The sequence below is a fragment of the Rana temporaria genome, chromosome 1 (genome assembly GCF_905171775.1).
Source record: "Rana temporaria chromosome 1, aRanTem1.1, whole genome shotgun sequence".
NCBI lineage: Eukaryota > Metazoa > Chordata > Amphibia > Anura > Ranidae > Rana > Rana temporaria.
In genome coordinates this window covers 236323462-236334535 of record NC_053489.1, presented here as the reverse complement: position 1 = coordinate 236334535, position 11074 = coordinate 236323462, and the positions used below count along the sequence as shown (strand labels likewise).

Sequence of the window (11074 nt, the reverse complement as noted above, 5' to 3'; positions counted from 1 at the left end):
TATGTTTACAGGTGTATGGTGTTTAGAAGCGTTTGTGCATGAACTCATTCCTTGGCAACATAGGCTAACACTGAACTGAGTAAAACAAAATTTCTTACTCCCGTGTGCATGAGGCATTAGAGGTTTTGAAGGAATAACCACAGAAGAGGTATATTATTATTATTTATTTTATAACTGATATTAAAGGATAGGATTTTTTCCTTGGCTTTCTAGAGCACCAGGGACCACGGATATGGGTTCCATTACAGTCAGGGCTGAATAAAGACTCATCTTTCGGCAAAAATCCCCAATGTATGCCAAGACTTAAAGGGGTTGTAAAGGAAAAAAAAATCCCTAAATAGCTTCCTTTACCTTAGTGCAGTCCTACTTCACTTACCTCATCCTTCCATTTTGCTTTTAAATGTTCTTATTTCTTCTGAGAAATCCTCACTTCCTGTTCTTCTGTCTGTAACTACACACCGTAATGCGAGGCTTTCTCCCTGGTGTGGAGAAAGCCTCTTGAGCGGGGAGAGGGCTAGCAGGAGTGTCAGGACTCTCTCTACTTTGCAGATAGAGAAAGGAGCTGTGTGTTAGTGGGCGTCCTGACACTCCTGCTTGCCCCCTCAAGAGGCTTTCTCCACACCAGGGAGAAAGCCTCACATTACAGTGTGTAGTTACAGACAGAAGAACAGAAAGTGAGGATTTCTCAGAAGAAATAAGGATATTTAAAAGCAAAATCGAAGGATGAGGTAAGTGAAGGAGGACTGCACTAAGGTAAAGAAAGCTATTTAGGGAAAAAAAAATCCTTTACAACCCCTTTAAGTATATAATTCCGAAAGAGTCCGATTTGTCTCACCTTATTGGTACACCTTACACTGAGCACTAGAAGAGTTGGACAAACCATCACCCTACTCTTTCGATGGTACACTGTTTCACTAACATCAACAAGGGCCTGCCCAGATGGCATTGGCAAGAAGTGGGCACTCTTGATTTTTTTAATATCCACAGAATTGTGTAACCGACAGCAGAACAATGCATGAGCAGCTGTTGTTCAAATCACAATTACAGTAGATATTTTTATTTCAGATCCTTGTAGAAAATGCATTAGTCACCCTTCATATATCCCTATCCTCAGTATTAAACACATTCATATACTATACACCTCTGAACAAAAAAAATAAATAAATAAAAATTCTATCAAATGAGAACGTTTTATTAGATAAAATGAATACTTCAAAGGACTGTGCAAGCATAACCCTAGGCTCACATTTGTGGGAGTGCGTGTAAATCGCATGCGTTACCGCATCTGCATGCAACCACACAAGAAACGTGATTATTTTAGGAAAGTGCGTGGGGTGTCATTAACTCTTAAAGTATTACTAAACCTATGACCCTGCATTCACTATATCTGGTCTCTCACAGTACATGGAAATGCAATTATTTTAGTAAATATAAACTGCTAAATACCTTTTCTCATCAGCAGTATAGAGCAGTCGTGTGACTTCTATCAATGTCTGGTTAAAGCTTGTAGGAGGAGTCTTCATTCTACTCTGACTGTCCTATGAGACTGATTGCCCCTGTGCTGATCACATGCATCCTCCCAAGAAAAAAAACACTCTCTAGTAACACATATCAAACTGAACATGTGCAGCTTGCCCTCAAGGCTCTGTTCTATGAGCAAATAGATTGGGAGCTGTGGAAGAAGGGGAGGATCAGACAAGACCGTATCAAACAGCCTTTGTACACAATGCAGAGGATGAACCCCTTAGGTTCCACGGTGAGTATAACAAGCATGCTTTACTGCATATACACACTGATTTTACTGTTGTGGGTTTAGTAACACTTTAATGGCACCCCCATTCACTGAAAAACATTTTGCTGTTTCCCATGCATGTCTTCTGTGTGACCGCATTTTGAAAAAGATTGAGGGACACCTTTCCTGCAGGAAATGTAGCCCATTTGAATGGGCTGCTGTACCCTCGCAAATGCGGCACGCAGAACGTAGCCTAAAGGCACAGAATAGATCAAGGGCATGCCCGGTGCCGTGTTAGGATTGTGACTGACTGGTTAGCAGAAACATATTTGCAGCATGTTCATACTTGCCTCTGATTGGCTTGATTACCAGCAGGCTTGATTCTGTGTTGCTCATTTAGATTCAGTCTCATCTTCTGCACAACCTGAGATGAGAGCAGAGAAGGGAAATATGTAATGAACAAGAAATTGTGTTTTTACTTTAACAGGTTTCCATCACAAGAAAACAATGTATGTCTTATGCCACATGTGTGGAGTATATAAATAATTACAATCTGGGAATTTATTCAGCAGCGTGGTATAAATTTGAGTATACAGGACTTTGCAGGACTGACCTACCAGTGCCACCTGCTGTGACCAAACAGTGCATGAACAGGATTTTTGTTTAAAGAAAAGTATCCCTTAACTAGTAGTCATAGACCCTCATCAGAAATCAAAGAAGAAATATTTGCTACACAAAATGACATACACAGGGGCAAACATAAATGTTTCATTGTTTCATTTTTTTCTGTGCATTGTATCTGTGCAAAATATTTGATAGACAGTGTTCCTTATGAAATATAATTATGCTGACTCGTGATGCAGTTGATTTCTAATAATAAAAAATATATAATTTCATGTAAATTCATCAGTTTTATGTTTTCAAACACATTTGGCTTAAGAAATACATCTAAAACCAAGGACAATACATTTAATTATATGTTTGCTTTAAGTAATTATTTTAAATATAATGTATATCATTACACATTACCATCATAAACCCTGATTATGTATACCATATACTTTGTACAGAACTAGATCCCAAGACACAATGCTTGCCTTTTTGGAGGGTTAAATACTGGATAAATACAAGATAAATGGGGACAGAAAATGGGGTGATATATAAATATTAGTGATGAGTGAATCTTACTGGATTTGAGTCACCAAGGGGAACACACTATGCACTCACCAGACTTAATTGACCCCTATTACAGGGAGTCAAATTATAGATATAGGAAAATCCAAAATGTCATACATGAGGTCACAAGAATGAATCCAAACTGCTGCTGTCATCCATTCAATATACTGTATATATAGATAGCATATAGAGAGGGAGAGGAAAGAACACTCGTGTGGTGCAGTAATTTAAATCATTTATTTAAAAAAGAAGGTTGTATTGCACTTTTATCAAAGACAGGGATCAGCTTGCATTGTATAGGAATCACCCAGGAGTGTGTCTACATGCGGATGGAAAGGAACCTTTTCTATACTCACTGAGGATGTTATTCACATGTAGGATCTATACATGGACTTCACAATTTTTATGTATATGTATTTTATAATTCAAAAGAAGATGTATTTATTTGTTTATTCACTATGGTGATATGTAATTTATAATAGAAGGTCATGCAGGTCTTTATTGTAGTTTATTTCTTTTTTTGGTCATTGATTTACACTGGTTTGGAACCTATTGGTTCCTACATTTTCTTTGATTCCCCAGGGGTTTGGCAAATCTGGTTCAAAGTTCAATGAACCTGAATTTGTCAGCAAATCCCATTAAATTCTATAGGGACGAACCCTCTGTACAATTTTGGCCATTTTAGGGGGCTAATAGGTAAATTATCATCAAAAAAGGGCATAGGAAGCTTGGCATTTCAATGGGGGATATTTTACCAAAGCTAAAAACCATTGTATAGTGTGGAAAGGGTACTTTTATTGCGGCTTTGAGGGATACATGGACAAACACTTGGGCAATGACTTTAATCTGTATGTGAAGTTATGGAACATTACAATTTTCATCGACAGCATCGGTGATACGACATTCTGGCACCATGCCCTAGCATTACATATTTTGGATGTGTACTTGATTTCTTAACCTTTACATTTAGTTTGGCCTTAATACAGCAGAAGCACCCCCAATCCGATTCATTCATTTTTTGTTTTGCTTTTTAAAGATTTTTTAGGTAGTTTTGGTTTGACACTTTTTTATCAAGCAGTAAAGCCTCATTCACACGGTCGGACATCAAACAAACTTTCCCTTGGATTTTTGTCCAAAGGGAGTTGTCCAGTCACACCCATAGCATACACACGCTCGGACTTTTTCAGCAACAAACATGAACGTAGTGACGTTTTAACATACTGATAAGAGTTTAAAAGAGGAAGTTCAATTCTCCGGCGTCACCCTTTGGGCTCCTTCTGCTAATCGAGAGTTAGTAGAGGTTTCGTCTGTGTGCATTCACGATTTTCAGTTTTGTGCAATTTTGTTTGTTTCTGAACACCTGTTCGTCAAGCAGACATGTTGCGCAATGGGGTTGTGCTAACTTGACCCACAAAAAAATATATATAAATATGTTTGATTCATATAACCAAAATACACTAATCCAAAGAAAAGACATTTGTTTTTACTCCGTCAGTATCACCAGCAAAGCAGCTTTTAGTATTATCACATTATAAAGAAGAGAATGTGCGCTGCTTTTCTTGATTTCAGAACTTGCCGCGTCACGAATGTGCTCTTTCAAATAAAAACGCTAGTTCTACCAGACAGAACACTTCTGGCTGGTCTTTGCTTCTGAGCATGCGCGTTTGTACTTTGTACAAAAGTCCGATTGCTTGCTGTACACACGGTCGGACTAGGCACCATCAGATTTTTGTTGACGTAAAGTTTGTCAGTTTGCAGACCAAACTTTTTGTCCGATGAAACCTGAAAAAGTTGGTCCGATGGAGCGTAGTGACACGATCGGACAAATTTGAAAACTTGCAGATTTTGAAGTTTGTTGGCAAAAATTCTGACCGTGTATACGGGCCTTAATTGACCAATAAAAGTATCAGCCACAACATATTTAAAGCGGTTCTCCACCCTAAAGTGGAGTCCCGCTGATCGGAACCCTCACCCCCTCCGGTGTCACATTTGACACCTTTCAGGGGGGAGGGGGGTGCAGATACCTGTCTAAAGACAGGTATTTGCACCCACTTCCGGCCACACGCTACGGGCAAAAGACGTGTTTTTCTGACTTCCCGTCTGTCGCCCGTTGTGTGCTGGGAACACTCGGCTCCCAGCACACAGCGTGTGAGCCAATCGGCGGGCACAGCGCGACTCGCGCATGCGCCGTAGGGAACCGGGCAGTGAAGCCGCAGCGCTTCACTTCCTGGTTCCCTCAGCGTGGATGGCGGGGGGAGCAGCAGAGAGACGAGCGATCGCTCGTGCTCTGCTGCGATCAGCGCTGGACTCCAGGACAGGTAAGTGTCCTAATATTAAAAGTCAGCAGCTGCAGTATTTGTAGCTGCTGGCTTTTAATATTTTTTCCCCATGGCACATCCGCTTTAAAAACTATAAGAAGGTTTCCTCTTAAACAAATAAAGTTAAACTCCTCAACAAATGGGCCCGAGGCACAACAGCTATCTTAAAGGGGGTTGTAAAGGTTTGTTTTTTATTTTCTATATAGGTTCCTTTAAGCTAGTGCATTGTTGGTTCACTAATCTTTTCTTTCGATTTCCCTTCTAAATTATTTTTTTCTTTGTTTTCTTTGTCTGAATTTCTCACTTCCTGATCCTCCTCAGTAAGCTGTTCTGGCTGACTAACCCCCAGCCAGAACAGCTCGGATGATGGGGCAAGTTTACAGGAAGTGAGAAATTCAGACAAAGAAAAAAAACATTTCGAAGGGAAATCAAAGGAAAAGGTAAGTGAACCAACAATTCACTAGCTTAAAGGGTCACTAAAGGATTTTTTTTTTTAGCTAAATAGCTTCCTTTACCTTACTGCAGTACTGGTTTCATGTCCTCATTGTTCGTTTTTTCTTTGAAGTAGCTGTAATTCTGCTGTGATCTCCACACTTCCTGGTTGCCTGTTTCCTTATAACCATCATACTGGGAGCTTTCTCACGGTGGTCTAAGCTGTCATTACTGTGTGTCTAAAACTCCTCAGAACCAATCAGATTAATTTTAAAAACAAAACACTGCCCTGGATTTGTTTGTTTTTGTTCTGTGAGTCTTCCCGACTCACCTCTCACCCGGAACTTCATGTATGTACCTTTAAAACCGAAAGTTAAACTAGAGGCACATTATATGATAGATTAAATTCAATTTTTAATCATTTTTAAAAGGAATCAGTTAACTTTTATGTCTCTATACCCAATAAACAAACCTTTACAACCCCCTTTAAAGTTAAATAAAATTTCAAAACAGAGTGCCCAAAACACTTCTTCAAATCACTGCACCCCCCTCATAATCGTATCCCTAGAGATCCCTACTTATTCCCAACCAATTTAAAAATTCAGGTATGCGTTTGGTACAAATCAGTCAGGGCAGTAAGCAAGTACTTGAATAGGCAGCAAAAAAAGAGAGAAAAGGCAGAAATGATCTTGTACTATAAATTAGATTGTATTATCTGTCTGTAGCACCCTCTGGTTAGGTAGGTGCTAGAGTGAGGGTTTTTCTGAAAAGTAGGAAAATTTAGGTAGGCCTAGCTGGTGGCTAGACCTTTTTCATTCTGGGCTGGGACTGGCTCAGTGCAGGGCTGGATGACTCAAATGTAGCATCACTGTCACCTCCCTCTTCTTTCTAGAAAGTGCTAGAAGGAGAGAAGAGATGGAGCTGCCTGGCATATTCTAGGAGCCTTGACCAATCCCTAACTTGGATTGGAAGGAGGGAGGCCTCCTTAAATACCTGGGGTCAGCCCAGCTGGGGAGGAGTTGTCAGCTGGAAGAGCTGGAGTGAGAGAGTGTGGAGGCTGGTGGGCCCACGGGGAGCTCCCCCAGTCTGGGGGGGTGACTCTGGGCCGGGGGTTTTGGTGCATCCAGGAGGAAAGATCTTGGAAGGAAGGGCACATGAGTGAGCAAGGGGAGGATAGCAGGAGAGAACACTGAATGAATGAATGAATGAATGAATGACTTGTATAGCGCTACACATGCAAACTGAATCGTCTTTAGGTGCTTTTTCCAGCCAGTGTCTGCTTGGCTGGTGCGGTCATTTTACCCCGTAGGATCTCGACACGCTTGGGACACACAGTCATACACACAGATATACATATATATACTGGGCCAATTTGGACAAGATCCAATTTACCTATCAGCATGTCTTTGGAGTGTGGAAGGAAACCGGAGTACCCGGAGGAAACCCACGCAGGCACAGGGAGAACATGCAAACTCCAGGCAGATGGTGTCATGGTCGGGATTCGAACCAGCAACCCTTTTGCTGCTAGGCAAAAGTGCTACTCACTCACTACACCACTGTGCTGCTAAGATTCTCCAGGGAGGACAGCTGGTTGCAGTCAGAAGGGCTGGTGAGTGAGCACAGTCGGGAGGACTGGGGAGGCATGCCTGAGAAAACTGGGAGATTGCAGTTTGAGATTGGTGGCAGAACCAGAAGAGAGGACTGTGGGAAGGGCAGTGGAAAGAGGTCATTGCAACTAGGCTGGCTGGCAGGGCCTGAAGAGAGCTATGTGGGATTGGTAGCTGAGCAGAGGACTGTTAGCACCTGAACTATTTCTACACCACTGGGGCCCGAGGTCCCAGCCTGCAAAAGGCTGTTCACTTAGGTATAGCTTATGTAGTGTCTGGTAAACCATGCGGTGCTAGCTAGTCTGGAGGAGTAACAGACTGCAGCAAGAGAAGTTCTGGAGGAGTAAAGGATAAGAGGTCTTAAGCAAGAGTTTGTGCTGGAGAGAAGACTGGAGTGTGTATAGAAGTCACAAGCAAGTTGCACTGAATATTCCTGGGCATCCCATAATTCCCTATTTCCCATCCAAGTTCAATTCCCTCATTAAAAACCAAACTGATGGACTGTTCTATGTCTTTGAGTGTCTGAGAGATGAATGCCAGGCTGGGCAGGTTAACCACTACATTCAGCAACCCCTAGGGGGGCTTTTCTACATGTCAATCAATAAAAAGTGTTGCGTTACTAAACTCTAATATTAAAAAAAGAAAAAAGTCCACTTAATATTAAATGAAATGAAAAAGACAAAGAAAAACAGTCCACATTGATCCAAGTGATCCAAACTGAATGCATTTGAAGTGAAAGATCACCAATGCAACATAAATTCATCCATAAAGTTGTGCTGTGTCCAGACTTCCACCCAGTGAGCAACACAAGGCTTACCAGACAGAATTGACCATCCACTACAGATAGGTCAATATACGCATATGGTTTAACTGTATCCTCCAATTCTCAAAGGTAATAGACCATCCTAGGCAGTATTGCAGTGTACCCCAATGACTGTTCCTCCATTAAAATGTTATTAAAGTTAAAGAGAGAGACCCCTCATAGTGTATCTCTGTATAACTCCATTTATTCAAAGTAAAAAATACACTCACAAGATCTTCAGATAAAAGCGCTTGTCACAGTAAAATTCCACAGATACATAAAAAGATCGCTTCCCGAATGCTTCCGATATTGACGTGGTGACATCACAGCTGGCTCTGCCCTGCGTGTTTCATCATACCTGCCGTAATCTGGGGCACAGAGACCATGCCGCACCGTCATTTAGATATAAGAAGCGGGGAAGCCAAGCCTCGATTTGGATCCTATCGCACTTCCAATAAAAGAGACCAATCGGAACACGTGGACGAACAAAAACACCGTTCTATATGGAACATAGGGAAAAAAAATGAATAGTGTTGTTTAATTAACATATTTACAAAAAGACATATGTCCTTACTAGAAAAGAGGCAGATTGTGAGTGTGAATTAATCCCCCGTTTTATTTATTCATGCACTTTGTTTTTAAATCACATGGTATGTTGCAGCTGTTGTAATTTTGTTTTTACTTAGCACAGTATTCATTCACACTATACACATTCAAAAGATTATCTGTCAATAGCCACAATATTTGGACATTGTTAGCAGTTGAATAAGCCAAGATTTAAAAGGAGAAACAAAGCAGGTTCGGTCTTGAAACAGAAATGAAAGTGTATTACCTGAGAGACATTAGCAACAAGTTTTTCTGAGTGCCGAAGCATCAGAATTGGCTGTACATTTCGAGGGACAATGCAGGAATAACCCTGCAGCAAAAATGAGAAATTCTGCAGCTTGGGTCAAGCGCTTACCCCTAAAGTTGCTGATTAATGTATTGGGTCCCCCCACTCCTGTGCCCGCAACTTTACAAACAGCACCATGCACTTTGACACACCTAGCTGGGTAATATTTATTGCAGATGTGTATACTATACTCCAGTAGTAAAAGAGATATGAAACAACAAACAGTGAAACTACAGCAAGGAATATAATGCAAATAGGTGAACAGTAGAAAACATACTGTATACTATTTAACACAAGCAATGGGTGTCGAGAGCAACTTCTCCTAAACTCTATACTGGGGCAATCCTAACTAGGGAGAATTATGCTAATATACTTTCTTCTGCTGACCACCTGTTGGGGCCCAACTGTTATGTTGGAGTGCTTAGGATAATGTACATTTAAGAACTGATGATAACAGTGGCTCTGGTCCCTTTAAGCACTGATAATGTCACTGGCTCTGTGATACTCGAAGGCAACACAGTCCCTCTTTTATCAAAATGTAATGTGAATTTGGGCAGCAGCCTCTCACCAATTTCTTATGTTAGCAGATCATCTCCCTCTGTATACTGGATGAAAAACAACCAGTCTGTGTTTCCATTAGCCTTCCCCTATGATCATGCAGCGGACTCCTCCAACATCTGTAGCGCTCTCTGGTCTCACTGTGCCTCTCTCCCTCTCAGATGCAGCGGTGAGCAGTATGCTAGCAGCCACATGTGCACACAGTCCTCACAGAAACAGCCTCCAAAACAAGGACCCACCTTGCTTTTTTTGCCCCTGCACCTTGTGGGATTTGCAGTTTACTCCTTCCAGCTCACCAAGTCAGCTCAATCTGTCAGGACCGACCTTCCCAGCCAGGAAGGTCGGAACTCAGAGATTGGGGAAAGCCCACGCCAATAGGCTACTCCCACTACTCCCATCACTCCCACCTAATCACGTTCGGGAAATACTAACCGCTCCCCCCAAGGGGAAGGAGGAGCTAGTGTTCTCTCCCGAACAACTGACCGGGGCAGGCGCCACCAAATCCAGGCCAGGGGCCCGGCCCCTCAGCTTCGACCTCATGTTTCTCCGTCCAAATCAGAAGGCTTCCACCTCCACGCCAGCAGGTTTAGCATCTATCAACCGCCATCCCTTTCCACCTCGCCGTGTACTCAGGACGGTTAGCATAGCACCACCTACTGGTAACTGATAAGAACAGATACTACACTTGATCTTAGCCAAAAGGCCGAGAAGCGGTGAGTGTTGCTGTAGCTAAACAGCACTACAACTGCATCTGACACACACAAAATGGTAGTCCTAAAAAAAACTTTTGGGTGGTCTCTGAAATGTGAACTTGGGGTGTGGAGGATACATGACATTATGTACCAATCCTCTGTATTTAACACCATTAACAACAAACGTTCCCTACACAGAAGGTCAGATCTCTCTCAACCACTCCAACACACACTGACATATGGCGGCTGGGAACCCACCTTTTTATATTAAGAGGACAGACTGATAACAAAGACCCCATTATTGCCCATTTCAACCTTGCTGAGTGACTTCAGTTAAAAGTACAGGTATGGCATTATGGGTCTTTTAAAGGTTGGTCCAGAAAACCCTAACCCCTGAGTTTTCTGCAAACCAACCAACCATGTGCTTGGGAAGTTGAAATAACTTCAGACTATGTTAATGGATTGACAGAACAGCATTAACCGATAGCCTGTTTCAAATAAATGTACTCTGTAGTACTGTATTGACCACTGTATACATATACTGTATGTAGCTGGCATTTATATTACATGGTCGGTGTAGATCCCATCCCATTATACACACAGGAAAGTGGCAAATGAAAGGTGATTTATGCGGCTACACAGTGGATATATAAGGGAGTGCACAATAGAAAATACATGTTGGGAACTGGACAAACTGGGGGTAGGGAACACTTTGCCATTTTTGCTTTGGCTGCCATACAGCCTTGTCCCAGTGCTGATATATGCTGTTTTTTTTTATTTATTTATTATTTTTTTAATGATAGATGTAAAGCTTAATGCCATACAAACAATTAAATACACATGTATGAGTTGCATTACCCGCTAA

At 41.7% G+C, this 11074-nt stretch overlaps 1 pseudogene; it reads right to left on the bottom strand.

Moving 5' to 3' along the window:
* Positions 1 to 10075: 10075 nt before the first annotated feature.
* Positions 10076 to 10232, bottom strand: LOC120925177 (annotated as a pseudogene).
* Between the last annotated feature and the right edge of the window lie 842 nt (positions 10233 to 11074).